The 26,534-nt window shown below is 41.5% G+C and overlaps 2 long non-coding RNA genes across 2 annotated transcripts in view; one reads left to right on the top strand and one right to left on the bottom strand.

Annotated features, from left to right (window-relative positions):
• Positions 1-26,534, top strand: part of LOC138267585 (uncharacterized) — a 137,980-nt gene that overhangs the window by 107,669 nt on the left and 3,777 nt on the right. The gene's annotated exons all lie outside the window — the stretch shown is intronic.
• The window catches only part of LOC138267588 (uncharacterized), a 33,184-nt gene continuing 10,975 nt past the window's right edge, over positions 4,326-26,534 (bottom strand). Inside the window, exons 2-3 of the long non-coding RNA XR_011199826.1 lie at positions 5,511-5,889; positions 4,326-4,733 (exon numbers count right to left, since the gene is read on the bottom strand). This is a non-coding gene — a long non-coding RNA (uncharacterized lncRNA). The remainder of the gene's footprint in view (positions 4,734-5,510; positions 5,890-26,534) is intronic.

Here is a 26,534-nt window from a genome sequence, read left to right on the forward strand (position 1 = left end):
CAGGGATACCTGGAAGGTGTCACGCTTACCTCTGGCACACAAAGACCAGGAAACTATAAGAGACTCAGGGCCTCATTTCGAGTTTGGCGGGCGGTAGAGGCCGTCCATCAAACTCTTTCGGACGGAAAGCCGCCACTCCGGTTTTCCATACGCCGGCCCTATTATGAATTTTCCACTGGCCCAGCAGAATACTCACCACAACATTGACGCCGGCTAGAAAACAAGCAGCACCCATCACGCTTTTCACTGCCCGTAATTCGGGCAGTCTGACTGCCATGCAAAGTCTGGTGGAAAGGGGACTCGTAATCCGGAGGGCAGAGCTGCTTGCAACTCTGCCCTGGTGGATTAAGACCGCCGGCACCGACAGGCTGTCGACTGGCGGCAACCTGGTGTTGCCGGTGGTCGGACTGTGGCGGCTCCACCACCGTCATAATATGGCAGATGGACAGCTGCTTTCACGGCGGTCTAACCGCCATCGCGAGTCTGGCAGTCCCAGGACCGCCAGACTCGTAATGAGGCTCTCAATGTCCAGCCTTTAACACAAGTGGGTGCATGGAGTCATGGGGCCAGGAGAGAAGGATGCTATGGGACCAGAAGCAGGCCCATGTTGAGGGTTGCAGGGAAGTTTTCTGCTGCAGAGCCCGGCAGGGAGCTTTGTGCGAGAGATCCTACCTATCTATCTTCAAGCCTCAAGATTCCTCAAAGTATTGTACTCACAGAACTAATAACAAGTATATCAACCCCCATCCTCATAAACTCAAAACGTGATCCCAACCACAATGACAACTAATTCTGACATTGCAGTTTGTTGTTAAACTCAGAGTACTGTCAATTTAATTGTCAGAAATCATTACTTAATAAACAGTAAATATTTATCCTTCAGACCAGAGAATGACACTGAGACAGCCATGCTAAAGTAGTGGATGATGCCCTTTAAGTCATTGATGTGGTAGATATATGTCTACAAGTGCTGCAGGACTTTTCTGGACCATTTTATTTTGTTGACCATGACATTCTATTCCAGATTCCAACGAGCAGCTACTGGTAGCTCTCAAACTACCTGCATGTAGCTCTCCTATGTGCAGTCCAGCCTACTAAAATAGAAGCGTTTGGTTGGTTGAATCAATATATGTATCCCAAAATTTAAAAGTGTGTACTTGAGATGATAATCCAAATATTTTCAGATCTCATGGTTGATGTTTGGATAAAAATGCTTGAATTTTCAAAATCTATTTAAAGCTGATATTTGTGTCATAAATGGTGTGCTTTTGGGGAGACTTATTACTCTTATTATAACCTTGGTGCCAGGGATATTACAGCAATAGCTGTTATGTAGGCTTTCTAAATTGATAAACGCCTTTTTTGCATTGATACTGACAACCCTGCCTGATGCACTCAAGTGATCACTCCTCACTATCTTGATGGGGTGTCCACTAATGTAATCTTGTCTGATTCGGTTATGCTTACAACACTACTACTGGCATGATTTTCATTGAACATAACCAGTTCTTATTCTAGAGAAGTTCGGAGACTCCTGTGCAATACAAATGTCTTCCTGAAAGATTTGGTATCAGCCAAATAGTGTTCAAATTATGTAAATAGTAATTGCTGACTGCTCATATATGATTGCAGTCAATGGCACCTCTCACCACCCTTGTCTATCCACTTTTGTTCACCAAAGGGTTCAATTTTGGCCCTTATCCTTTACAACCGTTACTTTGAGCCCATTTGCCAATCTCCTGAACTTCATAAATATCATGTACTATTAAAATGTGGATTGCATGCAGATTTATCTAAGAATAAAGAACACCTAATTGGATGGATAGTTCAAAATATGTCTAGGTAACATTCAAGACGGAATGACACAGACAAATATGAAGCTAACCCCCACAAACGCACATTCTCCTCAATACCTTGATCATTTGTAAAACACAGGCATCACTTCTAAAATTCCACTGATGCCAAATACCTCTCTAGATAGAAAATTGGACTAGAATGTACACAAGTCAATAACTTCATCAGCTTACCACCTACAGCCTACAAAAGTCAATAAGTTCACCAGCAACACATGTTCAAATCAGCAAAACACATCATGTCAAAAGACATTAAAAAGCTGTTCATGCAGTGGTCATATCCCATCTAGAATATGGGAACTCACTTCTAACAAGTTTCCTAGATAGGTTGCCACGCCCGACTAAAATATGCAGTACTCCTTGCGGCAAAACTGATATCTAACACCAGGAACAATAAAGACACCACTACAGACTGAAGCCCCCGATTACCTTCCAGTTGAAGCTAGATCTATAAATAAACCTCTTTGCATCACCCCAAGGCTCTATGATTTAACACTCAAACTACTTACCCAGTGAACTAATGATATATGGAAGCAAAATGAATCTCAGATGTATAAAAGCTCTCTTACTAGAAACACTGTGTTTCAAGAAAAGTTGTACTCTATAATTCTCTTGTAACACATCTAAGATCTGGTTTTAACCTATGAGTGAAAATCAGGCTGGCCAAATCACACGAGAGCTTTAAACACAAGCTAAAAAACACACACCTGTTCACCTGGAAAAATAAATCTCTTGGCTACTTCAAGCATCTTGCCTGAATTAGAGTACATTTCTAATAAACAAATAATGACCATTTAGTGGTATGAATAATTTGCTTTCGGCTTGATTTTGCTAGCTCCACAGAACCATGTTTTCCTAAGATTGGTGAGCCTATGACCATGTTTTCATTTCTATTTTTCCACACACAGCAAACTGCGCACTGAATTATTACAAAATGTAATATGTGTTGTTCTTTTGTTATTTCATTTCACAATAAGATGTTATTCTTTGTAAGCTCTAGAAGAAGCTTTCCTCTCAAATGTCTTGGTTGAAGGTCTTCCTGTCCTTCCTGCTTGAACCTCAGTGACCCTATTCATGTCTCATATAACAAGGGTTGTAGTGTCACATCCGATTACAGTGAGGCAAATGGGAACTAATTATTATTCATTTAGGTGATGATATTAGGTATTGTTGCATTTTCTTCTGTATTGTGTTTGCAGAGCCTATGAATCTTTTTGCTCACTGACAGTATGATCTGTATAGTGTATTTTGCTATAAAAGAGGGCTCATTTTTTAGGTGTGCCACAGTAGGTTCCCTGATTGTTAGAGAGCAGACTCTTACCATTCTGTCTCATCTGCTAATTCCCTGAAAATGAGATTACATGATTTTGACTGATTAACCTTATTTTTGCCTTCCGTAAGGATCTGTTCCTTTAAATAAACCTTTATGGTTTCCATCTTATATCAAATGTATAGCTTATTTAATTGACTATGTTATTCTGATTTATCGTTAATCACCACCACCACCTGTGATCCTGCACAGGTGCTTTATTTTTTAGATCATCTGATAGACATATCATCAAAAGATTTGGTGAAAAATGTGGGCAAACAAAAATGAGATGAGACAAGATTTGCAAATAAAATGTTCCTTCCTTGGATATGTCTACACTCTTATGGCCATATGTATCAAGAATGGGAATTGCGATTTCCAAATAGCGATTTGTACCGAATGGCTATTTGGAAATTGCAATTTCCAATGTATCATAGGACACAACATTGATTTTGCAATTCCTTCGGATTCACAATCGCAATGTAACGATTACCAAATTGCAATTCCCTAAATAGGAACTCGCAATTTGGTAATCGTAAGTCGCTTTCTGGAGCAGCATGACATCACAACGAGGAAGTGAGTCATCCCATGCTGTTTCCAGAACCCAGCTCCATAGGGGAAGGCTGGCTGTGTAAGTAGAGCAACTGTAAGCTTGTGTGGAGGTTTCTGGAGCAATTTAACCATCATAGCCACATGTCAATGTGAAGGACGAAGGGGGACCAAGAGAAAGCTGAAATTCACCAAAAAAATAACTTGAGGTTTTTACTGAAGAGTGTGACCAACACCATGACAAGCTTTTTGGAAAGAGTACACTGTAAATTCCAGAAAGTGTGAAGCACAAAGTCTAGAAGGACATCCAGGTAAAGATCACTGCAGCTGGTGTCACACAGCGCTCATTTGAAGAAATAAGTCTACCACACCCAGTATCACCAAAGGTAAGATTTTTATTTTGCTGCACACTAACACATTTTAGGTAAAAAGTAATACTATTAGCAATTTATACTTACCACTAAACTTTAATCCACCCCAGGCCACAATTTATCATTATCTCACTAAATCCATCATGGGCGTTGTAGTTTTATATTTAATAAGAATAATAAAGTTGTACCATGCAACATTCTGTTCTCTCATCTAAAGTGAGATACCAAATCACAAGAACTTCATAATAGATACAGATTTTTATTTTAAAAAGTAACATTATATATAACAAAACATTTTTGAACTAAACTATTTATCATATGTCTGACAGAACTGCCTGCAACAATTATAAAAGAAAATGAACAAGTGGAAAATCAGGATACTCAGCCAGATAGTTAGTCTGAAAAAATTCCAACTCCAACACCCACAACACCTGCACGTCCCTGACGTAGAACAACAGTGTCTCCAGCGCTACAACAGACATGCCTACAACTTCTTTAGACATGCAAACTACACAAAGGTGTCAATCTGTTCTTCAACAATGAAACAATGCCATCAGAATGCATAGATTTGTTAGGAGAAGGGCTGCTGAGGGAGAAGGCATTAGTGCAGTATTTGGTGGTTTGTAGGCATCTATGTTATCGGTGCAGCGCCTAAAATGTAAAAATATACAGTCATTAAAGTCACAGTTGGGGTCAATGAATAAAAACATTTGTGACGTAAAGGATGGCATAAAGCAGCCAACACAACTGTTGAGGAGGGCTAAAATGCAGCTGTAGGAAATTAGGAGGAGATGACAAATGCTATTAAGGAGTTATGCACAGTAATGCATCAAGATAATGTAACACACCAATGGCTCCATCATCAACTTATAAGCAGATTGGATGGTTTCACTAGATCTGTCCACAACCTGACAACTGCAACAGCAACATTATCTCACCTCACAGTCACCATGCAGGCTGAGATGGCACATTTCAGTGGAGATGTAGCACGAAGCTTAGTGCAAGTCACCAATGCTATTGAAAACATGCAAACAGCACATATCACAGCAACCAGTGACTTAAGTGGAGGGGAAAGTGAGGAGTTATCCAGTCTAAGTAGCATTACTGCCTCTGAAATTAGGAATCTGCATCGTTGTAGCAGACAAAGTGCATCTGTAGAGGGTTCACCAAGGCAAATTGCTGAGCACAACGAAAGGCCTAGTGGAGAGCAAAGGAGAAAAAAGTAGCTCCAACATGTTTGTGTGTACACATTTATTATTTATTTAAATATCTTTACATTTGTTATGTCTGAGATGACAATGTTGCCTTGGCACAAAGTGTGCATTTCATAATGTATTTTGAAAATGAAAATGTGCTTTACCTGACGTTAAGGTAACAAACAAAATCATGGACAAATAAAATCCTAAATTCTTTTTTTACCTTACTTACCTTAGAAATAATTCTGTATAATCTCTGCAAGTCGTTCTCTGCTTTCGACTGCCCTGATCCATCTGTAAGTTGACGTAGTGGGACTGGCTGATCCTCTTGATCTCACTCTGAATCTGACAGGCTACGGGATATGCCCCTAGATCTGGCAATGTTGTAGAGTATAGCACATGTAGCAAAATGCTGCAGCAGGTTTCTGGTCTGTGTTGTAGTGCTCCACCGCTCTTGTGGTGACATCTGAAGTGACTCTTCAGCAGCCCAAAAGTCCTCTCTAACACTTTCTTTGTTGTTTTATGTGCAGCCATGTAGTGGTGTTCACTTGAAAAAGCAGGGTTCAAATAAGGTGTCAAAATGAACGAGCTCCAAGCAGACGCGCTGTCTCCTACAATGACAAAATGAAAAGAGAATGCAGTGACAAATTATATATATATATATCTACTATATATATGAAACAGATCTATAATTATCTACCTAGTAAATATCCTTCACCAAGTTCACCACCAAGAAGCTGTGTGTGTAAATTCCACTATGGCAAAATACGAAAGAATTATGTGCATTTCCAGGTAATGTGGCCACTATGTCAGTAACCATGTTAGAGGCATTACATACCACTCGAATGTTTAATTAATGAGTATTCTTACGATTTCTAAAGATATATTCATTCTTTGATGGAGGACACATTGAAAGATGTGTCCCATCAATGCAGCCTATGACATGGGAATTTGGCTAAAAGGTAAAACATTAACTTGGTAAGCTCCAGTTCCTGTGGTGTGTTTGGAAATTTGATATAGCCATTGATTTTCTTGAGCATTGTGTCCAGAAATGCATGGAAAAAAATGTGAAAGCCCACTTTGGAAAACCACTCCTGCTGCAACTATCACACCCTGGTAGCTTTCTGAGGCTAAGAGGTACAGGGAACATAACACCTGCACATGGGTGGGAATTGAATTGGTCCTGCGAGGGTGTCACTGTAGTTGTGGATGAAGTTCAGAGATCAAAACTAAAAATAAGGCCAACATTTTATCCGTACTTCTCAATGATTTGCTCCTGTCTGATCAAACATGCTAATGCAAATTCTAAAAATGCATTCCTGTCTCCTCCTTCTCTGCAATCCTGCCAGAATTCTCACCCTCCTCGCCATGATGTAGAGGGCAGTCATTGAAGAAAAAAAAGATGCACTCTGCGGCTGTTTATATTTTTCACCAAATCACCTCAAAATGTTGATTTTGTGGATATTCGTAATTAGGGATGCTTGATACATTTATTTAGCGATTCCCTATTTGGGAATCGCTAATGCAATTCCCTATTTAGAGTCACAATTTTAGGGACTCACAATTATTGCAAATCCCTAAAATTGCACAGCGAATGCCTTTCATATATCGTAAAAGCCTAGTTAGCATTTTCAAACAGCCACATTAATCGATTTGCACTGTTTGCAATTACAAATAGGCTTGATACATTTGGCTCATAATTCTAGTTCAGGAGTAATTGGATTATTTGGTAGTGTTCCTGAAGCTGGTGCTGAATCAAGCATAGTGAATATTAGTAGGCGATATGCTTTGTGATGGTTTGTGGCCCTGACCAATCGTACTTGTAGTTTGAAAGTTGGTGGTGTCAAGAATTATGGTATATGTTAGCTTTTTCGTTGTGCATTTTTGATTTGTGGGTAACTAGCAGTCTTAGTTATTACAAGTTTGATGATTCTGTCACAGTTCTGAGTAACAATGATGGAATTCTTTATTGTGTTTATTTCAGTTTCATTGTATATAATTTTAGGGAGTGAATGTGTTAGAAACATTGAATTATTATGATTAAAGTTGTCATCATAGTTTTGGTTCGTTAAATGGATTAATTGAAATCCAAAGTCTTGAGATATATTCATATTGCACTAAAACAGTAATAAAGTAAAAACACAACACAAGGAAACCCAAACCAATTTAGAAAACTAGAGTAAATGTTCATGAGTAGAATGACACAAAACAACAAAAATCCAATCGGTAGGACCAGAAGTATGAGTTTTTTAAATTTTAGGTAACAATAACGCCGAAAGGTGCACAGCTCCAACTATGGATATATGTCATGCTGGACTGGGACAAAGTCACAAGTTCAGGCTGACCAAGATGGAGCGCAGGCCGGATACAGGACCAGGTTTGTCCTGCTGGAAGTTTTATCTTCTGACTTTGATGTGAGAACAGTGCAGCACAGCTCTGCTATACTCTGCGTCACACAGTATCGCACCAAGTTGGATCCAGTGAGGCTTGCACTCAAGGCTGCAGAACTCTGCATGGCTCTGCATTGCATGGTGCCAAACCTGGTGAAGCCTTTGGTGAGGACTTTAGTGGTGGCACTTTTAGGGGCTCTGCATTGGATCCGGTGAGGCTTCCAGTTTGGAACAACATGGCTCTCGAGGGCATTGCATCACTCTGTGTCAGATCCGTTGAAGCCTTTGGATAGGAGCTGCACAGCTCTGCAGGTCTCATTGTCACTCTACATTGGATTCCTTCAGCTAGGCAGGGAGAAATGCACTCTGATTCCAACCAAGGGTCCAGAGCTTTCAGGACAGCACTTGGAGGTCAGGACTCACTCCTACAGAGGCCAGCAGAGGGGACCAGGTCAGCTCCAGCGGTATCTGGTCAGTGGGAAGCAGGAAACCTCTCTGGAATTTGTTGTGTCCCTGTAGTTCACACAGGATGTCAGACAACTGACCTTTGGAGTTACGTCTGTGGTCTTGGGTTCAATGCAAGTAGGTCTAGTCTTCCCTAAGGCTTCCGACAACAAGGTAGGCCTTTTTCTGAGTCTTCACAGGTCCAAGAGTGTTCTGAGGGTTCTAATCTCAGGTTCTGGGGATGCCACCTTTATGCTCAGTGATAGCCTGTGGGTTGGGTACAATTCTTTTGTCAACCTCCAAAACTGGTTTTGGCCAGCTCTCCCCTCTTACATGGGTTCTTTGTTTTAGCTTAAAACAGACAGGAAAGTTTGTTTATTAAGGTTGTTTGTTAACTTAGTTGTGGTCCAGAAAGCATTACACCATTGTGAGTTGTGCTGTAAGCTGCTCTGCAATTGGTTGATTATTTTGGTCTGTGGGCCGCGCTGTGAATGGCTCCTCATACCTTAAGCAGTGCTGTGATTGTTTAGTTATTTTGTTTATATCACATGGTTTGTGAAGAGACAGATCAAGTTAAACATGGGTTATCCATTGAAAAAGCCTTCAAATCCTATAACTGAGGGAGAGATGACACCATTTAAAATTTTTGCTGCCTACGACATGATGATAAATTCAGGGTTTCATAAGTGATTGTGCGAAAAAGAATTTAATGAGATCACATCTTGTTATAAGAACATGCATTTTCTATTGAAATACACTTTTAATGTGAAAAGAATTAGGAATTTGAGTCGTGTGATGTATGATAGAAAACCACAGCTTAAACCTGTAGAGTGTGAAGCATTGAATGAATTGGATCATACAGCAATGGAAAAAGAATGAAAGCAGATGAAAGATTTGTGCAGAAATTACAGAATGGATATGAGTGAGGATGAGGTGAAGGAAATGGGACTATAAATTCTGCAAGCTCAGATTAGAGATTTAATCAAAAGTACAAGAGAGTAGGCAGATTTAAAGAAATGCAGGGATATCTGAAAGAAGAAAGGGGGACGCAAGCACAAAAGAAAAGGACAGAAACAGATTAAGAGGTGAGCTCAAGTGTAAGTGAGCCTGAATCAGGAACGGTTGTAGCAGGATTCCCTTTGCATGGAGTGTACAGAGGAGCATCTGTGGGAGTGGAGATTAGTGATGCTTTCAAAGGTACTTTGGGTGGATTTGAATGTATTTGAATGTTTTTGGAGCTACTGCATCCAAGGATTTGTGGGCTGAATGTAAAGCAGCTGTGGCATCACCAACTAAAAAGCCTACAAGGGTCCATCCTCAAAAGTGCAGCTCAGTTTGTTATGAAAAATTTAGAAAAGGGACAATTTGACATAAATCATGAGAGACACTAAAAGTGGAAAGAATCATTGCATGCATATTGTGAAAGGTTAATGCAAATATATAGAATGTTTAGTGGAGATGAGGATCTGACAAAAGAAGGCTTAGCGGTTTTTTATAAGCCTTTGTACTAGGATTGCACCCAGAGCTTAGTTTTCATCTTCACCAGAGTGCTATGTGTTGGCAGACCAAGAGTATTGATGAGATACTTAAGTATGCCAAACATTGTAGTGGGTACTTTGGTTCAAAATAGAGGAAACTGAAAGACAAGCTTATGATGGCTCATACAAATAATTTTCAGAGGAGTGGTAGGTATGGTTGGCAGATGTCAAATTCAGATTTTGATTCTGGTTTGGCTTTGTTCGGCAGATTCTGGTGCAAACTCTGTCATGCAGTCATGCAAGAAGTTTTTTCATTTTTTAAATTTATTTTTGCATTTATTGGTAACAAAACCCAAACAGAACTAAGCTCTGAGGTCAACAAGTACAGATTATAGTCAGCGTAGAGTACAAGACACAACTGGAGTCGCATGAACCATCATAAGTATAAATCAAGGAGAAGTCGGCATGTCGCCGCTAGGCGCTGGGTAAAAAGAACTGCATCATTGAAGCATCCAGATGCAAACAATGAAAGAAAAGGGGAGGAGTAGAAAAGGAGGAAGAACAAAGAGCAAGATAATGAAGAAGAAAAAGATAAAACAGAAAGGGGGGACAGAGGAACACCGCAGCCTTCAAATCACCAACAGGAGCTACTGCATAATTAGTGGGAAGCGTTGGGCAATGGTATGTTGTTCAATGCTCGGGACTCCAAAAATGATTGTAGGGGGGCCATATATCTCTCAGACGGTAACCCTTGGGCATAAGTCCCCAGTATATCATTAGTTGCTCCTGACAGTACGCAGCGTCCTGCAGCCAGTCACAGCAACAGGGAACCTGCCGTTGCTCCTAGCACATCGCGACCCTATGCTTAGCCAGCAGCAGCAGCAGTCCCAACAGCCTCTGGTGCACAGAGGGAATTCCCTCGACATATCCCAAAAGAGCAAGCTTAGGGGTGTGCGGCAACAGGAGTACAGTCATCTCCTCAGTCGCCTGCAACACCTCCGTCCAGTATTCTCGCAGCGCCGCACAACTCTATGCGAGATGCAATTAGTCTGCCTCAGGAGCAAGACATCTCTTGCAGCGCACATCAGCTCGAATACCCATACTCTTCAATCTACGGGGCGTATAATACAAGCAATGTAAAAAAATTAAGTGAATAAGGCACAGTCTATAGTTAGGGGACAGCTCTCATATGCGCGCAGCATCGTCGCCGCACGTCATTAGGAATGGTTTCGCCTATGTCCGTCTCCCATTGGGCTTTTGATTTAATCTCAGTCTCAGACACTGCGTTCTGCATGCAAACATATAGACTTGTGATAAGCCTGCATGGGGATCGCGTTTGATAGATAAGTTCCAACGCTCGGCACACCGGGGGCCCTGCAGGAAAGCAGGGGTAACACGCACGGAGCATTGCATGATTTCTGAGAATGAATAATCTGTGCAGTGCAGTGTCATGCACATCACCAAGTGCAGCCTCCAAGGAGATAAACATCCCATCCGAAAACCAAGATCCAAAAGTAGTTAAGTTAGACTCCCGAAGAAACTCACAGACTCAGACATCCTCCGATACTGCAACATCTCGCAATGGCATTGAAGGTGCAAAGGGCTCTTGCACAACAGCTCTCCGCAACAGTGCAGTCCAGGCCCTCGCCGTACAAGCCACAGTATCGACCCCTCGCGGTCGGGGTCTGATTAGGCCACAAAGCACCTGCGGCAGCCTATCAGGCCACACTGCGTCACACTCAGATGCCAAATGTGGCAGGTCTCGTATAGGGTGCAGCCAAAAATGTGCAACATGAGTCTGTGCGCAATGATAATAAAGTTCTAGATCCGGGCCGCCAAACCACACAGTTCAAACAGAAGTGTCAGTTTTTCCCAGGAAATTCTGGGCTGCCGACCAGCCTAGGCCAGAGCCACAAGCGCAGACTTAAGCCGCTTCAGAAAGCGCACTGTAAGGACAAGAGGTAGGTTGATAAATAAATACAGAAATTTGGGCAGAAGAACCATCTTCGCTATCACTATGCGACCCGTCAGCGAGAGCGGCAACGAACGCCACACCTCCACCTTGTCTTCCAACAATGCAATATCTTTGCCGTAATTTGCTGACCAAAGCGTATTAATATCCCTACTCAGCCAGATACCTAAATACCGCACTTTTCCATCAGAGAGGCCCCATACCATAGCCTAGGACAAGGGCAGCACCACTGACTTGGACCAGTTGATGGTGATCCCAGAAATCCACCCAAAGCAAACTATCTCATCTAGCAGAGCGTCAAGGTGCAGCTGTGGATCACGAACATATAGGGCGACATCGTCCGCTTACATAGATATCAATATTGGACACTGTTGGAATGCCAATCCCCTGTGCTTATGGTGCTGTCTCAGGCGTGCACAAGCGGCTCCATCGCGACTGCAAAAAGCAGCGGAGAGAGTGGGCATCCCTGGCGAGTGCCCCTAGCAATCGAAAAGGGGTCAGAAATAGTCCCATTAACTCTCAGCTGGGCGGATGGCTGCGAGTAAAGCAGGTGAATCAGTTGAATAAACCTAGTACTCAACCCCACCCGAGCTAACAAAGCGAACATATACGGCCATGAAAGAGAGTCAAAGGCCTTAGTAGGATCAAGGAACACTAAGGAGCACGGCCATCAAGATCGATCAAGCTAGTTATTGCAAAGTAGGTGCGGCGATTATTAAAATTAGAGCACCCCGGCACAAAGCCAGACTGATCCGGCAGCACCAAGGGAGGGAGCAGAGGCTGCAGTCGGGCCGCAATAAGTTTCGCCAGAATCTTATTATCTATATTTATGAATGAAAGGGGCCAATACGAATCGCAACAGCACAGGTCCTTCCCGGGCTACAAAATAGTCACGATGAGACCCTCCCGCAATGGGGCTGGGAGAACACAGTTTTCAAGAGCCTCTGCATATACCTCCAGGAGGTGCGGAACTAATATATCTGCATATTCGTTATAGAAGGACGACGGACCAAAGCACCTTCAGCCATCACAAGAGACAGAGCCTTGGCAGCTGCCACGTACTGTGGTCTAGCCTGGCTTTCACGGTCCGCCACAAAGTTCAGTACCACGTTGAAGTCCCCCCCCCCCCACAGCAGAGACCCGGGACCCAGTGAGCCAGTCAGCTGCCACACTTCCCCAAAAAAGTCAGGGTCATCAGTATTTGGGCTGCAGATCGACACTAACCTATATGGTCTATCTAGCAGTGTCCCTCGCAAAATGAAATAACGACCATTCGGATCCACAAGCACCTTTTCAGTACACCATTGCAGCCCCTTCCGGATCAAGATCGCCACGCCCCGTGCATAACTTGAATACATTGCAGCGTGACACTCACCAATCCAACCAGCTTTCACCCGGTGTTTCATGGTTTCCAACCTCATCTTACTTCCATCATTCAGCCCATACACATTTCAAGAGAGGCAGCATACAGGCATCACGCTTTTTTGCGATATCCCAGCAATCTACCAAAACACACAACTACCCATACCATCACAATAGAGGCATCGGCTGCATGTGGAGGAAGAAACAGGAGAGAAGGAAAAAAGGCAAGGAAAATAAACCAAGTACAAACATTACAGATCCCCACCCACGCTGACACCCCAATTGGGTCAGGACTACAATCCTGCCCAAACCCAAATACATATCCCACAACATGATAATAAACAGCTTGAATGGACTAATCCAATGGGGCGTCAGCGAGGCCATCCGAGAACCATCCCAAATGGTTTGTGTGAAAGAAAGAAACATGCATCATAAAACAATAGGCTCCTGAAGGAGTCACTTACATTTACTTTGAGTTGAGTTAGTATAAAAATCCAACCTATATTGAATTAAACACATAAGATAAACAAATATACTAAATATAATAAGGCGTACCTAGAAGTAGATAGTAAAAAAAAAAATCTTTATTCATATATAAACAAGACTTCAGCAAAGGATTGTCAATACTTATGCATTGTCTGTTCAATCAGGGTCCAAAATAAAACATTGTAAAGAGCACACCCAGCCCAGAGAAATTACAAGCATCAATTTGTGATATTTTTTTACTGGTGATTAACTAGGGTCTGTATATCCACCTAACACGTCACTGGCTTTCTGATCATAATCCATCAAAGATTGAGAATGTGATTGCAGATTAACAAAGTTAAATAATAAAAGGCAGAGAGGTCCCCTATGGCTAAAGAGTCTGCAAGACCATCTTCAGGACTGAGTTATGAACACAAAGCCAAAAGGAGAAGCTCCTGAGGAATTAAACAGAGTCAAATGCTAAACATTGGTCTACTATTGGATTCTTTCAGTTACGGAGATCAGTGCTGGTCAGATTCTTCTGGACCATATTTATAAACTTTTCAAAAGATTTCAGACCTTTTGCTTTTACTTTTTCATACACATTTTGTGGGAGATTGACTTTCCAAAAGTAGACCATGATTTACCATTTGATTCTTTTCGGTTCCTCAGTGGCTTTTCCTTTTGATATTTCTTGCGTAACGCAGTCCTGAAGATGGCCTCTCGGGCTCTTTAGCCATATGCGATTGAAACGTCAACAGTACATCATATCTGACTTTTATTTTTTGACTTCTATCATCTGCAAATAAATTCTCTTTGATGGACTATGATCAGAAAGGTGGTGATGTGTTAGATGGATTTCCGATCCTCATTAATCACAAGTATAAATATATCACAAATTGATTTTCTGTGGGTCAGGTGTGCTCTTTACAAGGTCTTATTTTGTACTATGCTCATGGGCGTAGCGAGTGTGGGGGATACAGGGAATATATATCCCACCCACTTTTTCGAGTGGAAGGGGCGTGAGGAACAAGGGTGGGAATCGAGGGGACAAAATATTTTCCCCTCTCGCTTCTGTGTTTCGCAGGGTCATTAGCCAGCAGAAGTGCTATCTATAGTGGCCTTGGACTTGGCCCGTGACCTGCCTCCAGTTACCTGTGACCAATCTGATAGTCACAGCATAAAGGTGATGTCCCCTCTGCCCTCTTGTTGTGGTGCAACCCTCCAGGAATTCTTTCTCATCTCGCCACCACTGCTGCCTGCAGTCTGCACTTCTAAGGACAAAAGAAGAGAGGTCCTTTATTGATTGCTGTCTGCATCCTATTTCTACTCAGCTCTACCTTACTTGCCACCTTGAAGACTGAGCCCTGAAGGTGGCAGGAAGATCTGAAGAAGCACGGTAAGGAAGTTTAGGAAAATACAGTATTTGCCTAGGATCACATGGCTGGTGAAACAGAGAAGCCAGAGACTGATCCCTGATTTTACCGTTTTACACTGCGAAATTCAGCTACTCAAAGGCTAAGCTAGCGTGAACCTCATCCTAGAACATAAGAGCACTCAGTAACAGAAATAGACTACACAACCTAAAATCAATTAAGCACAAATTTTGTGTTATGCTATGTTGTTTTCTGATTGGGGTCTGCTCTGCTGAGCCATGGCGGTTCACCTTTTGTGTTGTTCTTCACTGTTTTTTCTTTGTGTAGGCAAAACTACCCGTTTTGCACCAGCATTCAGTTATCTGCACGGTTTCGAAGATGTGATAAGTTTGTTTAAAAACATCATGTTTTGTTATCGGACAGCTCCTCCTCAGACTAATTCACATTTTAGTTGCTCGCTTCCAAGTCAACAGAAGTCATTTCTCTGCGAGTTTCCCTTGCTCATTGCTATTTGTGTCTGAATATTTCTGGGTTTATTGAGAGGAGAAGACAAGGCCATCACTAAAGCCAGTTTGGGAGTGAAAAAATGTATTCCAATTCTGCCTTCCCCTCCAGCTTCACTCAATGTAGTGTGAACCTGGACAGGTTACTAAATCTAACTTAGCTTCAGGCACTGCTAAATCCTTAGAAAGTGACTACTAAGACGTACATATAAAGTTTTACCCTTTAGCTTATTAATAAGCTTACTAATAAGAATATATAACTTATTATTAAGAAATTAATAAGTTAAGAAAATATCACCTATGTAAATATGCAGGCCATGGGTTAAAGCAACCTGTCTCTCACACGCCTCCTGCTGTTTGATGATCAGGCCCACGTTTGTCAAGCTATAGTTACTTTACTGATCTTATGATCATTTGTCTCGCTACGGGTGGAGAGGTGAGAGGGTAGGGTCTGTCACTGGCTCCACTAATGTATCTAAATACAAGAAGATTTTTTTTCATTTTGTTTTTGTTATTTTTATCTAGCGAGGACATTGCTGGAGGCAACAGAGTGCTGTACATGAGAACAATTACTACACCATCACAGCGAGTATTTTTGGAGATACAATTTAGGAAGAACCACATGCTCTTTCTTGTTTTCTAGTAGAAGATTGCACTAATGTTAAGTGTCTTTAATATTGTATCTTTAATCTTGTATTGATGCTGCACCTGTTTTGAGCAATAAGCAGCTTGGCATGGAAGTGTCCCACTCTTATTATGCTCTCTTAGTGAAGTCTTCTTGTGCAGGCTGGAACCACCTGTTCCAGATTTCACAAGCAGGCCAGTCCAGCCTGGTTAATTGCGACCTCAGGTCAATGGCATCAGCCAATGTCTCCACACTTCTGCCTCCTGGGGCCTCCACCCTTCTCTACCTCCTTGCATAATTTGATGTGATACCCCTAAAAAGGGGCACATGGAGGCCATTCAGTATACATCCACAGGCAGTGGAGAGAGTTGTAGGACTTTTAAGGGTGACCCTCTGTACTACACAATCCTACTTTTTTGCCCATGTATCAGGGTTGCGACACCCTCCAGGCTGTGCATTCAATGTGCATTATGCATTCAATTTTCTATATACTTAGGCAGTGCTTTTGAACACAGATAATACTTTAAATCCCAAAATAAGATAAACTCATTATTAAGTGTTTTAGGGGAATGTTACAAGTTATTTTTTACCAACCTGAAACAAGTCAGTGTAACTGCTCAACAATTTTGCTTGAACTTGTTGTACTGTCTGTGCATATCTGCAGCCAAGCATTGCCAAGGCAGTTCCCTCTAGATCTAGCAGTACCACAACCAGGTATTTCATTGGAAATTTTGGAGTCAGCACCATGAAATCTTAGGGGTCATTGTTGAGAAATATCACCCGACTAGATACTGTGTTTTATTCATGTGACGTTCTATTCATGAGGCTTTTTACAATTTCATATTCAAGCACCTAGTTTTTATTTAACATAGTGTTATCAGTTGCTGCAGAGTATTTCTACACGTTGAGAAATACCAGAAGAGAGTTTTTGTGGGTGACGTCTGCTTGAGGTGCTCAGCTGAACTGTGGGAACACAAGTAGTGAGCCAGCTGGGAGTGCTGCAAGCAAGACTGAGGGGTGGGAAAGAGGTACCTCATTTAGCTGTGAAGGGCACATGGCTGGATGGGAAACCTCGGAGAAGGTGAAGAAGCACAGGGAATGATGGATGCACACAGGGCAGGTTAGGGGCTCCGGGTGGCAGGATAGAGATGCCTAGGGCAGAATGGGCATACCACGTTATGTTGCAAAGTGGCACAGAGCAGGGACACAGGGCAGACGTGAAGTGCACATGGCAGTGTGTAGGAGCAAAGTACAACTGTGAAGAACTGAAGACAGAGCCTCTTACCCCATGTCTAGAAAACAAATGTGACCTTGTAAAATGAAACAAGTGCTCATGAAAAACACTTTAAGTTCATGCTATATATAAATGCAGAATATTACTGTGGGATTGTGATGGAACCAACTGCTCCCACCAATGTTCTACTGGATAGGAAAGTCAGAAGTTGCAACCATAGATAATTATTAGACAGGGAAATGTTGGGTTCGGACGTTAATTGCTCTAATTGCTCTAAATGGCTCTTTGTTTTTCTGACAAAAAATCCTCTCAAAAGTATCATATAGCTCCCCATTACTTGGCTTCATTGTCCCTCTTATTTTCTTCCTTTTCATTAGTGAGCGCATGTCTACGCATGACGGCTTCACTTTGTCTCTCTGTTTTTGTTTTCTTCTATGGAGCATGGACCAAATACTGATTGACTTCTTGATTAATGTTCTGTGCTGCTTGAGCTCAGATGGGGGCACTTTTTTGTGGGTGTCTATTGTTTGTTTGTATGTTTTTTTTACAGACTCCAAAGCCACTCAATCTCATTATTTTTGTCTGGTCCCACCATTCCTCTAGCTTGTTGTTTGCTTTGCAGATTTATGAAAACTATCTTTCTAGTAAGCCACTTTTCTACATCCAGTCTTCTCCAAGCAATGTAACAAAACAAGAACACAATTTATTAAATTGGTAACATCAGCTAAAGGTGCTTTATTTATGGCTCGTCTTCACTTTGGTTGTATTCCGTGTAATGCTGAATTCCTTCTCTATTTGGGAAAGCAAATGTTAGTTATTTGTTTTTAAATTGTACCAATTGGTGATATTGGCACTTACCTAAATGCATGTGTGTGCATGCTGTTAGCAGTTCATAGGTTGTATCCCTCAATAACATGGCATACTATTCTTATACTATAATATACTATGCAATAACAGGCCATGACATAACACACCATACCATACTATACAATAACAGACCATAACATACCATTTTATACAATAACAAACCAAAACATAACATACCATGCCATACTAAACAATAAGAAGCCCTACCGTACCATACAAGGATAATCTATACCATATTGCACCATACTGTACAATTACAGGCCAAACCAAATATTAACAGTTCATATCATACTGTAAAATGCAAGGCCATATAATACCATACCATACTTTACTGTACAATGACAGGCTGTATCATATTACACTATCCAATCAAGTCACCCTCACCTCCTTTCACCTCGGCTCACCACTGAACCCTCGAGTTACTCTCACCTGCCTTTATCTTTACCCATCCCCGAACACCAATGTCACCCTCACCGCCCTTTAACTATCCCCACCTCTGAAACTTTGAACCATCACCTCCTCTTACCGCTACTCACCCCTGATCCCTCGTCACCCTTACCCCCTATACCTCTGCCTACCCTATAACGATTAAGTCATCCTTACCTCCCATTAATGCTCTCCATCTCTAAACCCTAACTTCACTTTTTTAAATTAGCATGAAAGGTATGTTATTAAAAGAAAAAGCATACCTTTGTGGTAAAGACTGTGTGGTAAAGGCTGTGAGGTACCGGCTGTTTCCCATCAGGCAAGTTACACATGTTTTGGAGGCACTGTCAATTGCTTTATGTCCTTCAGTATATTTGAGAGGAACTTTCACTTCTTTGACAGTTTGCCCCATCCCTCCACCCGTACCTTATATCCGTACCTGAGACCTTTAGATCTCACCTAAACCAGCACAGGCGCTGTTACTTGCGAGACATTTTGTTTACCTAGGAGGCTGAGAGCTCGCCCTTTTGTTGGCTTCATTGTCAAGCTCATTTCCGTGCTTCTCTTTGGTCAGCAAGTACCTAGCTTTACTTCCTCTTTGCATGTTTATCCCTACCCTGGAGCATGGCCCCAATAATATTTCTCAAAGTCTTCTTTATCCCAACTCCCCTTACAAAAAGAATTTCTTTACTGCAAACCTGGTCAAAAGGCAAATACAATTCTCTCTCTTCCTGCTGCTGGATCTCCCACTTCACACTTCTCAAAAGTTGCAGGTTTACATATATGTCATATTTACTCATACAACTTAACGTACACTATGCAGCACACAAACCACAAATTACCAGCCTAAGTGCAGCGCACACAGTTCTTAAAAGACATGGTTAAATACACAAGGCCATAAATTACCATAGCCACAAATACGAAATCATTTGGTTGTATCTAAAATACACTATTCCATAAAATATTGCAAATAGTGTGTCACAATGGCGTAGTGAATCAGTAACACCTACAAGTCTCAATGTTTTCCATTCTACCACACCAAGGGCAATCAAAAACAGGTATCTCTACATTTTGTAACCTTTGGGCAAACATTGTTCTCAAAGAGGCCAGGGCACAAATAATTCTCCTAATGTCCGGATATTGTCCAAGTTATCACAGAAAGGGTGTGTTTTCCTCTGAGCTTCTTAAAATAAATACAAACACACCAACCATACATACATTTCAAGACAGCGATATTCGTATCACAGCTACCAAACGAGATCACTCCTTTTCTTTATGCAATAACTATTCCTCAAAGATTACTTCACTGTTAATACACAACTTTCCATTTGTCACTTGTAAATAAATCATCATAATAGTCTTAAGCAAGGCCTCCACGCCAACAATCATTGTTTCAAATAAATGCTCAATATTTTAGCTTGAATAGCCCTAGAGCGAGGCATATTTGCTAATTCTTGCATATTTTATACAACTCGCTGTTTGCTTTTGTGAGCCACCACCATAACAACGTTTTTGTGCTTTAGTGCATCCAGTGCACTATTCATTTATTTCCTACACTGTAATCATTTGTAAGCTTCAAACACAAACACTATGTTTCTGGTGTTCATCACTAACACCTCATATCTGACCTTTGCACGCACATCTCATTCAACATATTTCACTATACCTAACGTCTGTGAGCATCTCATATATGTCCCGCACAACAGGCATTTTTTACTTTGGTAAGCATCTCACTTCCACACAAACACTTCATCTAATTTTTGTGAGCATCACACACAAAGCCTATTCTTATTACAAATTTATCTCATAGGGCGTCTTATCATTTTGTGGAAAATAATGCAGTTTGAGTGCACTCTACACTCAAATCATCCATCTGTAATAACTCTTCCCGTATATTAGACAACAAAAGTTTTTATATTGTGTTTTATACTTTGCAATGAATTAAGGGTTTCTCCAACCTCCACTCACAGGAATGCAGGCGATAAATATGCAGTATTTGAGAAAATGTTCTTACTCTCCATTTTGTGCTCTGCTAAACCAGGGGCTTCCAAAAGGGATCCGTTATGCCTGATGGTGGTTTGGTCCAAAATGAAGGGTACTGCTATTGAAGATTAGGTCTCAAGCCCTTCGGTTTATTTCCATTTACCTTTTTCACAATTTTTATAACTGAGGAGGACCTTCTTTGGGCCTCCCTTGAATAACCAGCGCCTCTTCCAACTTCAAGTCCACAGACTGAGCTCCGGCTCACCTGAATTATTACCTGGTGGTAAGTTTCCAGAGCCCCTGAGCAGAAGGAAACACAGCACTTTTTGCCACTAGAATCCAGTATTCAGGCAGACCAGTAACTTACAGCCAGTGAGTGGATCAAGATAATCGCAAAAGAAGGTAGCTGCCACTACTTCTGTTAATATGTAAGCGTACTATATGGTTGTGCTAAGTGTAAAAAATGAATATTGTCTTTCCCAATATGTTTGCATACTTTTTTTGTCAATTGTGATAATGAACTCCCTTTCTCAGCTATCACATCATTTGAGCATTTTCTCTTTCTATGCTGTGTTCTGAACAATTATTTACTACTGTACTTGTATTACTGTGACCAAAATCAAAAGCCTTACATCGGCAAATGATGTTCCCCAACAGATTCCTTTTTGGCACAGGTACCAAAATACTTCATTTTGGAGACATTCTCGACCACATTGCCTTTCATTTTCAGTTGAAAGAGATGTTTCAGGTAGGTTCTTCTGCCACTGTAAAATATATGTTGCAGTATCATATGTATTGCTGAAACACTTTTTTGGAGTAAATTACCTCTAGGAAGTCTTTGCACACACTTGCATCACCTTCCCTCACTGTCACACTACACTGGAAGAGGATCCTTAGGCAGGAGGCAGATTTTGCTCCTAACACTCCTCCCTGTGTTGATTGGATGGGAGGATGCTCACAAAACTCTGTTTGCAACTTTTAAACTGCAGTTAATTATTCTGTATGTCCTCAAATTGCAACTGCAACAAACTCACTTCTTCCTAGAATGGACATCCAAAAATTATTTGAAAGGAAACGGCCAAGTCAACTGAACCTATATTCAGACAATTCAGAAACGAATATGATTCATTGCGATGATATGCCAGACAGTGGTGTAACAAAGGTCCATGCAGCCCGTGGTGCTGATGGCCCCTGAGCTCTAGGGGCCCCCTCAGCACAGCACCTTGCCTGAGTGGATCTGTTGGGGGGGCAGCCGATTTCATTTTGCAGCTGATGTCAGAGCTACAGTTTACAATTCAATATGGAGTTGGAGCAGCAAATTTAGAAATATCATTTGATTACACCCCAGTTCCAGAAACATTTAATAGAGTTGACAGTCCCTCAGATGATTCAAGCAACAGTTCTTCTGCAACAACAACCAGTCTTCAGGAAAACGAGAAAACAGTTGGAAGCTCTGTGGCACCAAACCTACCACATGACAGCACTGTGTCCATTCAAATCATTGTAACACAGTCACAAAGTAAGAAAAAGCACATCCTGCATTTTCAAGGAAGATGGTTCCAGGATCTCCCCTGGCTGCATTACAGTGACAGAATGGCAGGGGTGCTATGCCTTCACTTCGCAAAAGCTAAGTCACTGGCAGCCCCCGTTCTAGCAACTGGAACACGGCCATAGAAAGGTTAAAAAAAGCACCAGAACAGTTAAGCTCATACATATGCACCGAGTCAACTAGCACAGTATAGAGAAGACCACCCAATCAATCAACAGTTATCCCAGCAAGTTCAACAACAACAGAAAGAAGCCTGGCTTTGTCTTAACAAAATCATGCATACCATAGCTCTTCTGGCAAAATAAGGCCTTGCACTTCAGAGGTCATGATGACTTCAATGGGAATTTCTGATGATTTCTTAGTGCTCCAGCAGAGGATATACCTTATTTGAAAACGTGAATTGCAGCAACTCGAACAGAATATCTAAGCCCAGACATCCAAAATGAAGTCACATTTGTCAAAATATTGGTGACAATTGATACAATTGTAAAGGATGTTTTATGCCGTCACAGTCTTTGTCAAAGCTGAGAGCACAAACATAAGATGGTGCAGCAAATATGGTAGGGAAATACCATGGTGCACAAGCGTTGATAACAGCAACCACTTGTTCTTTATGGCCATTGTGGATCACATTGTACACATCTGGTTATGTAGGCTGCAGCACATAAACATTCCATAATGGAAAATGCACTAATTTATGTCCAAGAACTAGAGAATCTGTTTGTGCAATCTGTGACATGCCGTACACTATTCCAGACCTCATCGAGCAAGGTGTAGAATGCGCTGCAAATGTGTTAAAAATAAAGCCACTGTGTCCAACATGCACAATGGTCCATGTAAAAGCTGTATAAATAGTAATGGATAATTATGAAACTATTCTGCAAACCCTGGAACAGTTATTAACATCCACGTCCCGTGGTGATGTGTCTGTTCGTGGTTTGCTGGCACACTTTCAGAGAGGAATAACTGTCCTAGGTCTTCACATTACTGTCCAAGTACTGCAGCTTCTGAAATGTTTGAATATTGCCATGCAAGGATGCCAGCAAACTAAATCAGGGCTACTATCTGCTGTGAATGTAGCACAAAATGCATACTTAAAGCTGCTTACTGATGGGTTGTCCGACAGTCTGCTGATTCCAATAACCACAAGACTGGTAGTACCATCTTAATGCCATTGAAGTGCCATGTGTGAAAAGAAGCACTGTCATTGGCTCACTAGAAAGTTGTGGCCACAATTTTATTTTACGGGACACAGTCCCAGGGGGTAAAAATCCTAATTGAAAGTGGCATAAGGGGTCAGGGTGAAGGTACCCTGACCCCAGAGGTGTGATATAGGTGTGTTTTAGGGACAAATTATGGGTTTCAAATAATTTTGCGTCACCATGTGCAATATTCACAAACATTTGCTGTGCCGCAATTAATCGCAAAATATTAGCAAATGTGAAATTTTTTAAAATAAAAACCACAGACTTATTCATACTCTAATTCCTTTACTCATACATGTACTCAGAAACTCATGCGGCCACTCTCACTCATGCACCCACTCATACCCACTCAGACTCATACACCCACTTTCAGACCCACTCAAACACTCACGAACCCACTCGCGAGTGGTGCAGGGTTGGGTGGTTATAAGGGCTTAGCTGCAAGACCTGGCTGCAGGCCAAAGGCCGTGCGCGGCAGTAGTTGGAATAATTTATAGTAATTACAATTACTTTACGTTAAAAAGACATAGAAATTCTGTGAAAAAAAACAAAGGTCACAGGGATGTTATTGTTAGGTTCTGAATTTACTTGTACAAAACCATAGAAATTCAGTAGTTATAGTAAGAGTTCTTTCAGGTAAATATAACTCACCCCCTTGTCCTCGTCTGGTGTTGTATCCCACAAGGGCATATGGACAGCTCCTCAAGGAGGAGCCAGATTTTAGAGAAAGATTTGGAATGTCTGCAGTTGTCCTGCAACTCAGTGTTAGTCCAATACATAGATCAAATAATTCCTTCTAAAACAAAGGGAGATTGCAAGTTTGATGCAATTACACTCTTCAAACCATTTTGCAAAAAAATGGCATGGGGTATCTCTCACAAAAATGCAGTATTGTGTGAAAAATTCTATATCTGAGACACCATATGGAAAAGGGACAAGAAAGGTATCTAAAGGACACATACTGGACACATACTGCAATTCTGAAAATGAATCAACTAAATATGCAAAGAGAAGTGAGAATGGTTCTGGGAACAGTTAGCTTTTATAGACAGTGGATTCCAAACTTTTCTCTGATTGCAAAGCCTTGGCTAACGCTTACTCACCATGGTGTCAGTGAACTGGTGTCGACTGACAATGAACGCATGAGTGCCTTCTTAGAGCTCAGAGATAAACTCTATAGTGCACCTGCCTTAGGAATGCCAAATTACAAAAAAATATTTCTATTTGTTCTGTTATGAAAGAGCAGGGTACATATTGTCAGTTCTTTTGGTGAAGTAAAGTGACTTTTGGCATAGTTTCCCACCACATTGGATCCAGTATCTGCAACGCTTCCTGGGTGTTTAAAATCAGTGGGAGCACTTGGTCTTGTAATTATACAAAGCAAACGGATTGGGATGGGTTATACACTTAGGTTCATCTTTATACTTTTTTTGCGTCGCGTTTGCGTCATTCTTTAACGCAAAAGCGGCGCTAACTTACAAAACACAATTGTGTTTTGTAAGTTAGCGCCGCTTTTGCGCCAAAACGTGATGCAAACGCGGCGCAAAAAAAGTATAACTATGGGCCTTATTGTCTTAGTCCTTCATTTAGCTGAGATTTTGTAAACTTGTATTAGAACTCAGCATTTGACAAACAGCCGACTGACTAAGCATGAGAAAGTCATCCCAGCAGTTGACCTACTGCAGCTACCCAAAGAAATTTCAGTTGTTAAGAGTGCTGCTCACAAAAGTAGAGATGGCATGGTTGCTTTAGGCAATAAATGTGCTGAAAAAGTTGCAAAGTACTATGGTCATGAAACTACTACATTTAATTCAAAAGAACAAAGTAAAACTGAAAATTACGTTGTAACTGTTTCTTGTCAACTTCAGTTAGGATTTGAATGAGCTCAGCGATCTCCAAAATGAAGTTACTGAAGATGAAATTAAGAAGTGGGAAATAACAGGTTGTTCAAAAGATCAGAATGAATGTTGGATGACAACTGAAAAACAATATGTCGTACCAAATTAAGGGCCTGATTTAGATTTCGGCGGAGGGGTTACTCTGTCACAACAGTGACAAATATTCCACCCGCCAAAATATAAATCCCATAGTAGATATCCCGTCCCCCGAAATATAAATCCCATAGGAAATAATGGGATTTATATTTCGGCAGGCGGGATATCAGTCACTGTTGTGAAGGAGTAACCCCGCCACAAAAATCTAAACCAGGCCCTAAATGTTGTCACCAATGTCCAGAATAATACATGGTCCTATGCAATTTGGTCATGATACTATGGTCAGACTTTTCAACAAGTATTGGTTTCATTCACACTTCAGAACTGCACCTGAAAGTCTTTGTCAATGTTGTGTTACTTGCCACTAAACAAATTCTGGGAAGAAAACATTAGTGACAATGAGTCACATAGGAAAATCTGAGTGAGGGGCCATTTACTAGAATAGAGATATATATTTTCAAGATGCTTGAAGTGGGTCAAGGCCTTTCACACAAGGTGATGTGACAGTTTTCAACAGAGGCTAAACTATTATTGAGTGACCTAAACCCCAGATTTGATGCCAAACTCTTTATAGTCAGCTTAAGTTACTCACTTAAAGTGTGCAGTTATGAAACTACAGTGCTCAGCTTTACAAATTGCAAAAATAACAGATAATGGACGGAATGCGAAACAAATCAAACATTCTCCCCCAGTCACAGATTTGGGTTTAACCCATCAGTATTTTTGCTCGTCATGTCATTCCAGTTTGGGCCCAGCCATATGTAAATCAGTCTTGACCCTGCTCTTCATGGGAACAGTCCAACCCTAAATGCCAGGCAAGGTCTGCCCTGGACCAGAAACAAGCATCCTCTGACAGGTTTTAGGGTATCACCCTTCACCAGCAAGGCTAGCTTGAATCTGGTGGCATAGCATGCACAGTACCCACGTCTGGACATATACTTCTCAATTAGGGTCACACATGCAAAAAGAACAGATGATGGATGGAATGCTGAACAAATCAAACATTCACCCCCAGTCACAGATCACAGAAGTTTCTTTGCTTGCCATGCCATTCCAGTTTGGGCCCAGCCATATGCAAATCAGTCTTGACCCTGCTCCCCATGAGATCAGTTCAGCTGGAACTGCCAATCCAGGTTCTCCCTGGACCAGAAACAAGCATCCTTGAACCGGTTTCAGGGTATCACCCCTCATGAGCCATGGTTAGCTTAAATCTGATGACATGGGAGCACAGGACCCACACCCACATCTGGGCATACCCTTCCTATTTAGGGCAACACATGCAAAAAGAACAGATGATGGCCGGAATGCGGAACAAATCAAACATTCACCCCCAGTCACAGATCTGGGTTTTCTCTATCAGTTTTTTTACTCGCCATACCATTT

The sequence above is a fragment of the Pleurodeles waltl genome, chromosome 2_1 (genome assembly GCF_031143425.1).
Source record: "Pleurodeles waltl isolate 20211129_DDA chromosome 2_1, aPleWal1.hap1.20221129, whole genome shotgun sequence".
In the NCBI taxonomy this organism is placed as follows: domain Eukaryota; kingdom Metazoa; phylum Chordata; class Amphibia; order Caudata; family Salamandridae; genus Pleurodeles; species Pleurodeles waltl.